At 40.8% G+C, this 13,641-nt stretch overlaps 1 long non-coding RNA gene across 1 annotated transcript; it reads right to left on the bottom strand.

Moving 5' to 3' along the window:
- Positions 1 to 331: 331 nt before the first annotated feature.
- Positions 332 to 13,247, bottom strand: LOC127529403 (uncharacterized). Its single transcript, XR_007936081.1, has 3 exons — positions 13,165 to 13,247; positions 1,461 to 1,609; positions 332 to 558 (listed from the first exon to the last, which is right to left on the bottom strand). It is a non-coding gene; the product is annotated as an uncharacterized LOC127529403 (long non-coding RNA).
- Between the last annotated feature and the right edge of the window lie 394 nt (positions 13,248 to 13,641).

Consider the following 13,641-nt stretch of genomic DNA (forward strand, 5'->3'; position numbering starts at 1 on the left):
GAAAAAAGTGAAGGGGTCTGAAAACTTTCTGACTTCATTGTAAGTCTTGCAGAGCGTTAAACCATCTGCTTTGTTGACCCTCTGAATTGGTGGTCTTCTACAGGGAGAGTGAGGCTGCAATTTGTTATTCAGAATACACAGAATATTTCAAGTTTATACTGGGTAGAGTTTTCATATTTTCTTTTCAAAAGGCAGAAAAGGATGAAGGTAAATTAATGCAGAATTATTATGAGACTAGTTTTGTTAGGAGAACAAAAACTGGTCAATGCACAAGTTTCAATGTCACATATTTTATTATGAAGAAGGTTTTGTCTCTTACGCCAGCATCCAAATAATTCATGGTAAAAACAAAGCATTCAGCCGCCTTGAACGAGACTTGCATTAACAAAGCCCTTTTGTAAGGGCCGCATTCTATTATAAATAAAAATGTTACTTCTAAGTGCTAGTTATACAACGTAGGGCAGAGTTGGGCTCCTTCGGGATGGATTGACCTCAAATCCACTGTCGGTTCCTGACATGCAGCAATGCTGCCCAGATAGACTCTGGCTTTGTATAACCCTATAAGTGAAAAAATGAATTTAATTGATGGAGGAACATAAGAAATTTGATAAACGAGAACAGACCATTCAGTCCATCAAGCCCGTCCGTTTAGCCAAGTTAGTCCCAATATCTCATCCAGGTACTTCTTAAAGGTTGTCAAGGTTTTTGCTTCCACTACATCTTTTGGTAGTCTGTTCCAGATTCCCACTACTCTTTACGTAAAGTAGTAGGTTCTGTCCTAAACGTACTTCCCCTTTATTTTAAACGATGTTCTTGAGTACGAGATTAAGCATTTAGCTGAAGGTTAAATGGTAGCTCAAGGCAACATATCTGACTAAGGGAAACATTTTATGAGATTGTGGCGACTCACTGCCTAATATTTTGTCTACGTGCCTTCTTGGAACTTTGCAGGGAGTGAGACCCTCTCCCTTTAGTTACCCTTTGTCAAACACTGGTGGAGTGAACCTACAGTAAAGTGACTGACAGAAGGCCCTGCTAGCTTTATCCCCCTCTGGAGGTTAACTGACTGGAAATGGTGTCATGTTATTGAGGGACCTCATGCTGCATTTATGTGCTCTCAGGCAGACGGTGAATCGGAGTTGTCGAGTCGGAAATACCACGTGAGCGTTTGACGAACTTGGAATTACAAATTTAACAATTCGGATAAAACAAAGCTACCCGAATTGTCCGAGTTGTGATGTAACACTGACCTTTCACCTTAGTTCATTGTTTAAAATATAATATTTTTCCTGGTCAGCCCAGAATGCCATTTTGTTGTCGAATTGCATTTTTATATCTTTATTTTGTTCTTTATTTCCACAAAAAATGTAATTTATCTTTAATTGCATCTTTTTTAGCAGATCAGGTAACAAATCAACAACGACCTCACATTTTTCCGAATAGTCCATCTGGAAAATCACGTGTACACACTAGAGTGGAAAGGTGAAATGTCACAAATCCAAATACACAGAAAGCACATGATCACAGCATTTCTGGGTGGGGTTCTCAGATTGTCGGTTCTGATGACCTTTCTGGGTGGTTCTTCATTTGGTGAACTCCTGGTTTTACCCTGCAAGATAACAGAAAAGGCTGTGAGTTGCCTGGAGTTCTTATTTAAACCCTCCTGGTTCTCTTTCTGCACCCTCTAAGCAGTTAGAACAAGCTGTAAAACACGTCGAAGGTTTATAGTTTTTCATGTGATTCTGTCTGAATCCATCCATTAATCCATTCATCCATGCATTGATTCAATTTCTAAAGTGCTGATCCAGTTATTATTGTTTTTATCAAATTTTTTTTGGCCAAAATATGATAAGGTAATGTAATACACATTTAAATATATGAAACAAACTTTGAGAAATGCTTCAATAACCAGTGAATATAGAAGAGATACAGGTTTGGGTTTGGAAGAGAGGGACAAGGCAGAAAATAAATGGGGATTGGTGGGAAGGGAAGGTTAAGGGGAATCCACGTGTCTCCAAAACCATGATCACAGCTGATGGGAAATAAAGAAGGAATTGGAAGAAATTGAATATTTGAATCTAAGCAATTGGAAACTCTCAATTCCTCCACTGCCTAAGACATCGGTCTGTGCAGCCCATCTGGGTTAGTGATAGGGGTCCAGTGAATTTATTATCCTGTTGTAAAAGGAAGTGAGGACCTGGGTTAAAAACAGACAAGATCCCAGTCAGATGAGGTCTACACCAGGGATCGTCTTTATAGATTTTATAGATGTGTTGAGTGGTGGAATAAAAGACCAGCCCCCCTGGTGTAGGCTTTGTGCTGATGACATTGTTTTGTGTAGCACCAGAAAAGAAGAAGTAGAGAGGAAGCTGGAAGAATAGAGAAGGGTCTTGGAAGATAGAGGATTAAAGATAAATAAGACAGAAGACAGAATCTATAAGGGTTAATGATAATCAGAATTCATAAATTAGCCTGCAGGGAGAGCTGCTGAAAAAGGAGTGGATACATTTAAATATCTAGGATCAGTGGTAGCCCAACATGGAAAAATTAGATGTACAGATAGCTCAAAGTGGATGGAACAATTGGCAGAAAGTATCAGAAGTGCTGTGTGATTGAATAATTAAAGCAAGAGTTAATGGTAAGGTTTTTAACAGGTATGTGACCTCTCTGACTTTTTCTAAAACTCTCACCTATATTCCCTTTGGTTTAGTTCTGACTCAATTTAATGGTCGTGACTTTGACTTCATACGGTGGATTCAGAAAGTATTCCGACACCTTCGCTTTTACCACACTTTATTGTGTTAGAGATTTCGTATTAAATGGATACACTTGCCATTTTTGCCTATCCATCTAAAATCAATAATCCATAATGACAAAGTGAAAGCATGCCTTTGAAATGGTTTGCACATTTATGAAAAATCAAAAACTAAAATCTCTCATTGATAGAAGCCTTTGGATCCTTTGCTGTGACTTTGAATTGTGGTTAGGTGCATCCTGTTTGCTTTAATGTTCCTTGAGATGTGTCCAGAACTTGATTGGTGTCCACGTGTGGCAAATCGAATTGATTGGATATCATTTAGAAAGTCACACACCTGTATATAGAGGGTCCCACAGTTCACACTGCATGTCTGGATAGAGACCGACCCTTTAAATAAAAAGAACCCTCTGTGACCTCCATGAGTAACCTAATGAGAGGCATAGATCAGGGCAAAGGGATAAAATAATTTGTAAAGCTTTCAGTATTTCCAGGAGCACAGTTGTCTCAATAATTGTGAAATAGAATGATTGGGACTCTTGGCCAAACTGAGTAAACATGCAAGAAGCGCCTTAGTCAAGGAGGTGACCGATGGTCACTATAACAGAACTTCAGAGGTCTTCTGCTGAGATGGGAGAACCTGTGGGAAGGACATGGATCCCAGCAGCTCTCCATTATTTAGGAGTTAATGGTAGAGTGAGTAAATGGACGCCACTCTTGAATTAAAGGCATATGACAGTTTAATGGACTCTGATCTGATAAGACAAAAATTGAACTGTTTGGGTGGAACTCCAACAACTACTACTGGTGAAAACCTGCCTAATACCATCTCTACGGTGAAGCATTGTGACAACAGCATCATGCTATGGACTTCTTTTAAGTGGCAGAGACATGGATCTACTATGAAGCTAATGAAGGTTAAGCTTCAAGGCCCAAAATCCTAGAGGGTCCCCAGAAGCATCTCTAATTTTTATCCAACCATGCCGTAACTTGAAAACTATAAGGTATAGGAAATTTTTATTCACACCAATGACTTTGACATGTTAGATAATGCAGAACAGCATTCTTAATCAAAATCTAAAATGTAGCGGTTGAATTTTTTAAAAATTTGTGGTGACGAAGAAGATGACTGAGGTTACCCAGACCTTGTTGCTGGTTGCAAAGGATCTCCCCTAGCAGCTCAAGCTTCAGGGACCCAAAGATGTAGGTTCACATCTGAGGACATGGAGATTAACCAGAATTCAGGGAAGGATTCAATCTGCCAAATACAGAGAAGTCCTGGAAGAAAACCTAAGACTGTGACAATTGTCACCTTTCATCATCAGAATCAGAAACAGAATTACTTTTATTCACCAGTCTGTAATGCACAGGAATTTGACTTGGTAGATTTGAAGCTGCTTATAAGGGAACATAAAATCACATACAAATAACATAAATAGCATAAAATAAAAGGAAAAACTTCATACAAGTTTGCAGAAGAGTAAAATTATAAAAGAGATGTGGAAATGATGTTGTGCAAGTGAACGTGTGAGTGTCTAGTGTGTATGCACGTGCACACACATACATGTTGTGATAAGAAGAGACATGAGACACGGCAGGGTTTGGGGCAGCCACCTGTATAATTCTGTATTCTGGCTGCAAAAAGTAAATGTGTAAATTTGAGTCAAGTTTACAAGACAGAGTCCAAAACAGAACTCCCTTCCAGGGGAAAGGAGTGAGGCTTTATAGGAAGTCTGGGGGAAGTGATGTCGTCCTCGGAGCCGGGACCGGAAGTGACGTGTCCCAAGTTGAGGCAGTGGCTTCTGGTGGGATTTCCCAGGAAAAGTCTGCCGGGAACTTAGAAAGAGTGTTAGTGCACCCCGCCACCCCCTGGGCAGATGTGTTACCATTATTCTCCAAGCCTTTCAGCTGCCTCCTATTCATACGTGTGTGACACTGTACATACACTGTACACACACACACACACACAGTATCGGACAGAATGCATGAATATACACAGAAGTCAGGCTAGGTTACTGGTTTGAGGGGCCTATGGCTCTGGGAAAGAAACTATTGAGGTGTCTGTTAGTTTTAGTTTGAATTGACCTGAAGTGTTTACCAGAGGGGAGTTTATGGAATAAGTGATGAGATGAGTCCGCTGTGATTCTTTTGACACGGTTAGTGACACAAAATGTATACAGGTCTGCCATAGATGGAAGGGCACAGCCAACTATTTTCTCAGCAGACCTAGAAAACACGCTGTCATTTATTTCTGGATTGTGCCAAAACCAGACAACAATGGAGAATGTGATTATACTTTCAATTATTACTTTGTAAAATTGAACTAGGATTGGCTGGGAAATAATTTATTTAGTTGGTATTAGAAGTATAGTCGCTGCTGAGCTTTTTTAGTGATGTAGGTGGTGTTAAGGTCCCAGTTGAGAGTGTTTGTATAAGTTGTGGCCAAAACTTGACGGATTCCACCATATTGACTGCAGAATCATTCATTTCTAGTGGGAGAGGTTGTAACTACTGTTTGTGAAAGTCAATGACCATTTCCACTGACTTGGAAGGTACTGAAAACTAAGTTGTTGGAAGCATACCAAGACATAAGACGAGACACCATTTTTCTATATCATGACAATGCCCCGAAGCATACAGCTAAGACAACACTGGAGTGGCTGCAGGACCAGTCTCTGACTGTCCTTTTGTGGTCCAGACTTAAAGCCCATAGTGCAGTCAGCCAGCCAGCAACCACAGCACATGCACTTCAGAACAGGTCATCCACTTGAAGCTAAGCATTTTCAGTCCTTGGATGGGAGACCATCTAGAAAAAGCTTGGGTTGCTGTTTGAAGAGGTATTGGTTAGGCCAGCAGGGGGAGCTTACCCTGAGGTCTGAAAGTGGATTCCAATGCCCCAGTTCAGTGATGGGGACACTGTGCTCTAAATATGGTGCTGTCTTTCAGATGAGATGTAAAACCTAGGTCCTGACTCTCTGTGGTCATAAAAGATCCCTGAGCATCCTTTGTAAAGAGTAGGGTTTATTCCAATGTCCTGGCTAAATTGCCCACCATGGTCTAGTCATTCTGGCCCCCTAATCATCCCTTTTCTCCAATTGGCTATCTCTCTCACCACTTCACCACCTAATAGCTAATGTGTGGTGAGTGTACTTGCACAAAAATGGCTGCCGTCAAATCATCCAGGTAGATGTTGCACATTAGTGGTGGTTGAAGTGGTTGCTCGTTCGCTGAAGTGCTTTGAGTAGTGAGCTCTATATAAATGTAAAGAATTATTATTATAATTAAAATGAGAGACCAGAAAGTCATTTTGCAGACACTTCCCATCCAATCTAATGGATTTGCCAGGATGAAAGGGATATATTGCCCAAATCCAGTCGTGCAACGCTTGTAGAGACTTCACCAAGAATACTTGAAGCTGTAATTGCTGCCAAAGGAGGTTCTTCAAGATATTGAATTAAGGGCCTGAATTCTTACATACATGAGAGATTTCATTTTTTGATTTTCAATTATTTGCAAACCTTTCTCGAAACATGCTTTCACTTTGATATTATGGGCTATTGAGTATAGACTGATGGGGAAAATGGCAAATGTATCCATTTAAAATTACATCTACAACCCAATAAAGTGCACAGAAAGTGAAGGTGTTTGAATACACTATACATTTTGAATCCACTATATATTATGTCTTTAATATAAACTAGAAAAAGTAGAGGTCTGGGGTTAGACTCCCAGAGGGCCTGCACCGATTACCCCATTCTCTTTGTATTGTTTGATCTCTCACTGATGAGCCAACATGAAATCATTGATGCCAATCGTCTAAACAATTTAAAATATGCACACAATTCTGCACTGTTAGCCAGTAGAGAAGATGAGCACAAGATCTGTTAGACGCAGTGAGAGATGTAAGTGCCTGCATGGATCTTAATTTCAGTTAACACAAAGCCAAGGTCATGGCTGTAAATGAATGCAGGATTAACATCGATATTAGAATGGACGACATTTGAATTGGCCAAATTCACAAATACAAAGATATGTGGCTGACCACTTTGATGCTAAGGTGGAAGTAAGAGTTACAACAGAACAAGCACATTTTGTGTTTATAAAAATGAAAAACACCCTTTGTAATAGACAATTAAAGTTAAAATTGAAGCTTCAGATTCTAAAATGTCATATGTGGCCGGCACTTCTTTACGGCTGCAAGTCGTGGACACTTAAATTCAAACTCCCTACACAGGATGAACACCTTCAAGACGTGGACTTACTGGTGCATTCTACGTATACCCTGGACAGAGAGAATCACTAATGGAGAAGTTCTTTATAAAACTGAATGAGAGTCTGCAGGTGAAAAAGAAGTAAACTTAAGAAAAATAGAAAGATTTGAAATGGGCAATATATTGGTGGGAAAGATTGAAGGAGAACATGCAAGAGGAAGGAGAAAGACATCCTGGATGAGTAATATAAGAAACTGGACTGGACTTAACAGAGAACAACTGTTTCACATGGCGAGACATGGATGGAGATACAAAATGTAATTATCCAACCTCAGTCCCCGAGATGATGCCATCAGAGAGAGACAGAGATAAAGACTGATGCCAGTGTCCTTCAGAGACCATGCTGCTAAAGTCTCCTGGTCTTGCAGATTCATTCAGTACAATTTTTACAAGATTAGAAAGTATCTGACAGGAGACTGCAGCACAACACAGCTTCTGGCACAGGTTTTGGTCTTGTTACGTTTGGACTCTCGCAAATCTCTTCTGGCAGCAGAATAGGCATGTGTCACCAAATGCAGCAGTACGTCTGCTGATCAAGACAGGCACATGTCACTCCTGTTTTCAGGTCACTACACTGACTTCCAGTTGCATCACATAATAAGTTCAAATCCTCAATGCTTGCCTCCAGAGTAGTCAATGGCTCAGCACTTCTACTGTATATACAGAGACACTTGTGAGGTCATGTGCTCCTTCTTGACCACACTGGTCTGCAGTTGAATGGCGTCTTGTGATGGCCCCTCTGTGTGGTATCAAATCTCAGTCCAGACTCTTCACTTGGAACTCCTGGCTGGTGGAATGACTTGTCCACTTCCATATCAACTGCTGACTCCTTTAAGGAGTTTAAGAAGCATCAAAAGACTCTATTGTTTGGTGAGTTCCTGTCTAACTGATATTATCTGTCAGGTTCTTGTAACCAAGGAATTGTAACTCACTTGCATTGTGTTCTGAGCTCTTCACTTGTGACGATCAATTTTGCACTCTGTAACTCTTGTTCCCAAACAGTCCCCCAGACTTTTAGTCAATTATGTGGATCTCTTTTGTAAGTCATCTGTATCTCTACATACAGTATGTCTGTTCATTTTTCACAAGAGAACTACTTAACGGTTTTATTCTATAATTTGCTTGAACATTCCGGTTGATTTTGTGACTTCTCTCATTGTGCTAAGTATCATAGTTCGCTTGCAGTACCGGTTTATTTGCGCAGATCCAAGAGAGAAGCTGCTGGCTGATTGGGGTGGGCTGGGCCCTCCTCCCTCACACCAATCTCTGCTTAGCTAGCAAACGAGAGGACTACTTAATCGATTTAGATTGGGTGTTTTTACTATAATTTGCTTGAACATTCTAGCTGATTTTGTGACTTCTATCATCGCGCTAAGAATCATAGTTCGCTTGCAGAAGTGATATATTTGCGCTAATCCTAGACAGAAGCTCCAGACTGAGGGGAGGGAGAAGTGTGACGTCAGGAGTGGGGAGCCGGGCAGGGCCCTCCTTACAGTCCTTTTTCACTACTATGCAGGAGGAGCTGAGGGGGACGGCTAGTATATACAGGGTGAGTCAAAATTATGTTAACATTTGAATGGTGGAAACAATTTATATACAATACATACTTGCAAGATGATTTACAGGAATATCTCAACCTGTTTGCCATCATATTCAACACACAAAAACCAACGAGCAACAGTACCATATAAAGACACACATTTCGTGGGGGAATAGATGATATCACAGTCCGTATTCTGTCCTTCAGGTCATTGATATTACAAACTTTCCTGCTATACACATGCTCGTTCACCATACCCCATAACCAGAAATCACAGGGTGTCAAATCAGGGAAGCGTGGAGGCCATTGTAATGGTCCACCACGACTTATCCATCGACCTGAAAAGGTGCGGTCGAGATAAAAATAATCCATTAGTGTTAACATAATTTTGATTCACCCTGTATATAAAATCCAGCGTCTGTCTATATGTCTGTCCCCATTTCATGATGGAACTACTTAACGGATTTAGATTGGGCTTTTTTCTATAATTTGCTTGAACATTCCGGTTGATTTTTTTGACCTCTCTTGTCGTGCTAAGTATCATAGTTTGCTTACGGTACCGATTTATTTGTGCAAATTCAAGAGAGAAGCTGTGGATCGAGGGGAGGGTGGACGGGGCCCTCCTCACTCACGCGCCAGCCTCTGTTCAAGTCGCTCTACCTCTCGCCATGTGTTGGAGCGTACCTTGCCTCCGCATAGCTAACAATACCTGTTTGTTCAGCAGATATTATCATCTAGAGACTGTTAAGGAGTAATGTTTGACATTTTTGAGAGAAAGATCAGAGTTACGTGTGTTTTAGAGGGTAGCTGCTGATTGCCAGACTTATCACAGCCACGTGCTCTTCTTCCCATGCAGGGGACGCTCTCCTGTCAGAGCTGAACACGATCAGATACGGAGCCAACGTTTGACATTAGCATGTACCTATCTTCCGCTTGGCCAGAATTACAGTTTTTAAAATTCTTTTATTGATTTTTAAAGTTTGTCCTGTTTCACTACTACGTGGGCGGAGCAGCAGGGGACAGCTAGTTTTGGATAAAAGAATCTGCTAAGCACAGACATGTAAATGCAATGACTTCTTGCCTCAAAAATGGACGAATGGCTTTTTGAAAGTTTCCGTGTGTGTGTCATTGACTCTTTTTGCTAAAGTGTGTCTTGTCTTAAGGTGATGCCAATTAAACCAACGGCCATGCAGCACCTTAAACAAAGCTTTGCTTGGTTCAGCATAAGGCCTACTCACGCTCATATCCTTAACTTCCTTTTCTTCACAGCACTAGACTAAAGTTCACCTTTTTATTTTTATTTTTTATATCTATTGGTCGTATTCTCAGTCACTGAGGTAGATCTACTGTATATTTCATCTTTTCAAACGTAGCACTCACTTCACGGTGTATTTTTGTGTCACTTAGTGTAATGCCGTGGCCATTATACTTTAAATCTAAGTGCTACGGAAAGAGGATTGATGGGCCTATTCTCCACCAATTATCCTAATAATGATTCTTATTGTAAACATGTTTTTATTTCAGAGCGCTTTGCGGCAGAAGATTTGCCGGCCCCTCTGCTGGATACAAAGTGTCCCGACAATCATTTTGTGAACGGTAATAACCTCAGACACATTGTGTTCCTTTTGATCACATTTGATGGAGCAGCAATCCATATGAATTACCTTCTGCTGCACTTAAGATTTGGCTCCGATTTTCCTGCCCAATTCATACAATGCAACGCTTATTGACACGGATGTCCTGTACCTTCATATTCACTCATTTGACTCGCCAGGGTGCAAAAAACGGTTTTTCTTTGTCACTTTTAACGTAACTAAATAGAACAGAATGTGACAATCTGCACTCTAAAAAAAATGTCTTTTGGTTAATTCAGTTTTACCCTACACGTCACTTGTGGCAACCTAGAGAGATGGAATTGTTGTCAGATTGTTACTGTAAATCAAAGTCTTATGTCCATTACAATATTTCAAGTTGTATTTTTTTAGGCTGATCATATGGCATAAAGGATAAGGATTTGGACTTCAAACCCTGAAGATTAAAGTTCAAATCCCACTACTTATACTGTGTGACCACAAGCAAGTCACTTCACCTGCCTGTGCTCCAATTGGAAAAAAGCAAAAAGAAACGCAACCAATTATATCTCGAATGTTGTAAAGATGTCGGGCAAATAAATAAATGTAAAGGAGAGAAGTCTACAATGCAAATAAAAACAAGTCTGCCAGAACATAATAAGCAATTGGTAATAAAAAATGCAAAGACTAGATGAGTGGACTGGGATGGATAGTGTTCTATTACTTGAACATCATAATGGAGGGACTACACAGATGGATGAATGTTCCTCCTAGGATGTCAGCCGCTCACTGTACTCAACCGTAGTCCACCTTGGAAAGGCAACATGGGATACCCATCTGTCTGGTTGGGATGGGTGGTGCTACCTGCTTCAACTGGGAGGAATGGATAAAGAATGGTGAGAGTGGGGCTGCCTCCCATGATCTGGTGTTTCCCCAGTGTGCAAAGTGGTAGAACTCCTGTACTAGATGTGCTGTGTGTAGATGGGTGAAGAATTGGCTAAAACACAGAAAGCAGAGGGTTATGGTGTAAGGAACCTCATCAGAATTGGGTGTTGTTAAGAGTGGTGTCCAGCAGGGGTCAGTGCTAGGGCCGCTGCTATTTTTAATATACAGTGGAACCTCTAGATACGAGTTTAATTCGTTCCAGCACTGAGCTTGTATAGTGAATTTCTCGTATCTAGAACAAACTTCCCCATTGAAAATAATGGAATCCAGTTAATCCGTTTCGCACCCCAAATATATTAACATAAAAATCAATTTTCCTAACAAATAACACTGATAAATTATATATACTGTAGTCTACCTTTAATAAATAACACTGGTAAATAATATAACTGATTATTAAAAGAATCAAAACAGGTGTCCAAAGTGCAGTAGAGCATTCAATAAATCTTTAAATAAATAATCCTTAAAACAGTTGTGAAGTGGAGGTTTAAAATACACAAGAATAACAATCCTTTAACACGAGGTTAAAACGTCAAAAGGATGCAGTCTTTAAAAAACAGATGACAATCCCCGGTGCTTCTTCTCTGTTAGCGTCTCACCTGCGGGCTCTGCAACAGGCGAGACACTCTTAATGCAGCTGACCTTCTCTACACCGTCCTGCTTCAGCTGTTTGGCTCGCCTGTTCAGCTCACTGTTCAGCTACACGCGAGCCTGCACTCGCTTGCTCTCCCGCACCGACTTAATACGCCCGCCCGCCTGCCTGCCTGCCTGCCGCAACCTCCGTTCTCTCTCTTCTCTCTTTTCTTTTACTTCTTCTCGCGCTTCTCTGTATATGCGGGGAGGACATGGCAGCTGCAGCCCATCAGCCACAGGAACAATCATGGATGTGGGCAGTTTCCCACCTGTGCACTTAAGTGAGAAATGCAGACACCGCAGATCGCGGCTCGCAACTGCTACCACGCCCCCTCGCTAAGCCGCGAGCTATACCCACAGCCTGGCTCGTGGCTCGTTACGCGAGCCAATGCTCGCATTTAGATCTGAATTTTTCGCTCATACTTTCCTCGTATTTTGAATTTCTCGTATACAGAGGTGATCGTATCTCGAGGTTCCACTGTATAAAATGATTTGGATAAGAATATATGTAATAAGCTGGTTACATTGGCAGATGATATCAAGCATGGTGGATTGGCAGATAACCTTGAATCATTACAAAGGGACTTGGACAGCATGCTGGCATGGACAGATTTGTGGCAGATGAAGTCCGTATATGTAAAGTATTACACAAAGTAAGTAAAAATGTGAGCTTTTAACACACAATGGGAGGTCTGAAAATCAGAAGTACACCTTATAAGAAGGATTTGGATAACTCTACGTTATCAACTGCCAGGCAGTGTTCAGAAGAAATTAAGAAGGCTAACAAAATATGAGGTTATATAGCGCCCTAATGTGTGGAGTACAAGTCCAAGGAGATTCTGCTGAAGCTTTATAACCCTATCTATCTATCTATCTATCTATCTATCTATCTATCTATCTATCTATCTATCTATCTATCTATCTATCTATCTATCTATCTATCTATCTATCTATCTATCTATCTATCTATCTATCTATCTATCTGTGATGCCTCATCTGGAGTACTGGGTGCAGTTTTGGTCTCCAGGCTACAAAAAGGACATAGTAGCACTTGAAAAAGGTCCAGAGAAGAGCAATGAGGCTGATTCAGGGGCTACATGGGATGAGTGATGAGGAAAGATTTAAAGAGCTGAGCCTTTACAGTTTAAGCTAAAGGAGATCAAGAGGAGACATGACTGAAGTGTTTAAAATTATGAAGGGAATTAGTCTAGTGGATTGAGACGGCGACTTTAAAATGAGTTCATCAAGAACACGGGGACACTTGTTACAGGTTAAGGGCCCCGCCCCCTTTCCCTCAGCCCACAGCCTCTCTCTCGGATTTGTACAAATAAATCAGTGCCACAACCGAACTATGATACTTAGCGTGATAGAAGTCGCAAAATCAACCAGAATTTTGAATGAAATTACCGAAAAAAACCCAATCATGCAAAAGCGGACAAACAGACAGACCTTGGATTTTATAAATGTAGTGATTTTATAACAATTTTTCATTGCCCTCTTGTTTACTAGCTGGGGTCTGGAGGACAAAACTCGCCAGGAAGGAGTAGAGGAAAACCTTTTTGGGACTGTTGTCTACATACAGTACTTGTGTCTGATACTTGACATTTCCTACAGGTTATACAGCTATAAACGATGAGATACCACACAAAGCTATCATAAAAAGTAAATATTACACAAAACAAATGCAAATAGCACAACAAGGATACACACTGCAAAGACAAATAAAAAGAACAAAAAAAGGCTTCCTCAACTGTTCATGTATAAGGACAAAGTCTTTTAAGAGGCCTTTGTGTCTTATGAACCAACGAGTTTTCTCAGTCCACTTCCTTTCCGGAGTGTGTCCTTTTTTAGAGTTTGCCAATGTCCCCTGCAAAGAGAGACCAACATACTCCAGTCCAGTGCCAGAGGTGCAGCGTCAAGACAGAC

The sequence above is a fragment of the Erpetoichthys calabaricus genome, chromosome 10, assembly GCF_900747795.2.
Source record: "Erpetoichthys calabaricus chromosome 10, fErpCal1.3, whole genome shotgun sequence".
Classification (NCBI taxonomy): Eukaryota; Metazoa; Chordata; class Cladistia; order Polypteriformes; family Polypteridae; genus Erpetoichthys; species Erpetoichthys calabaricus.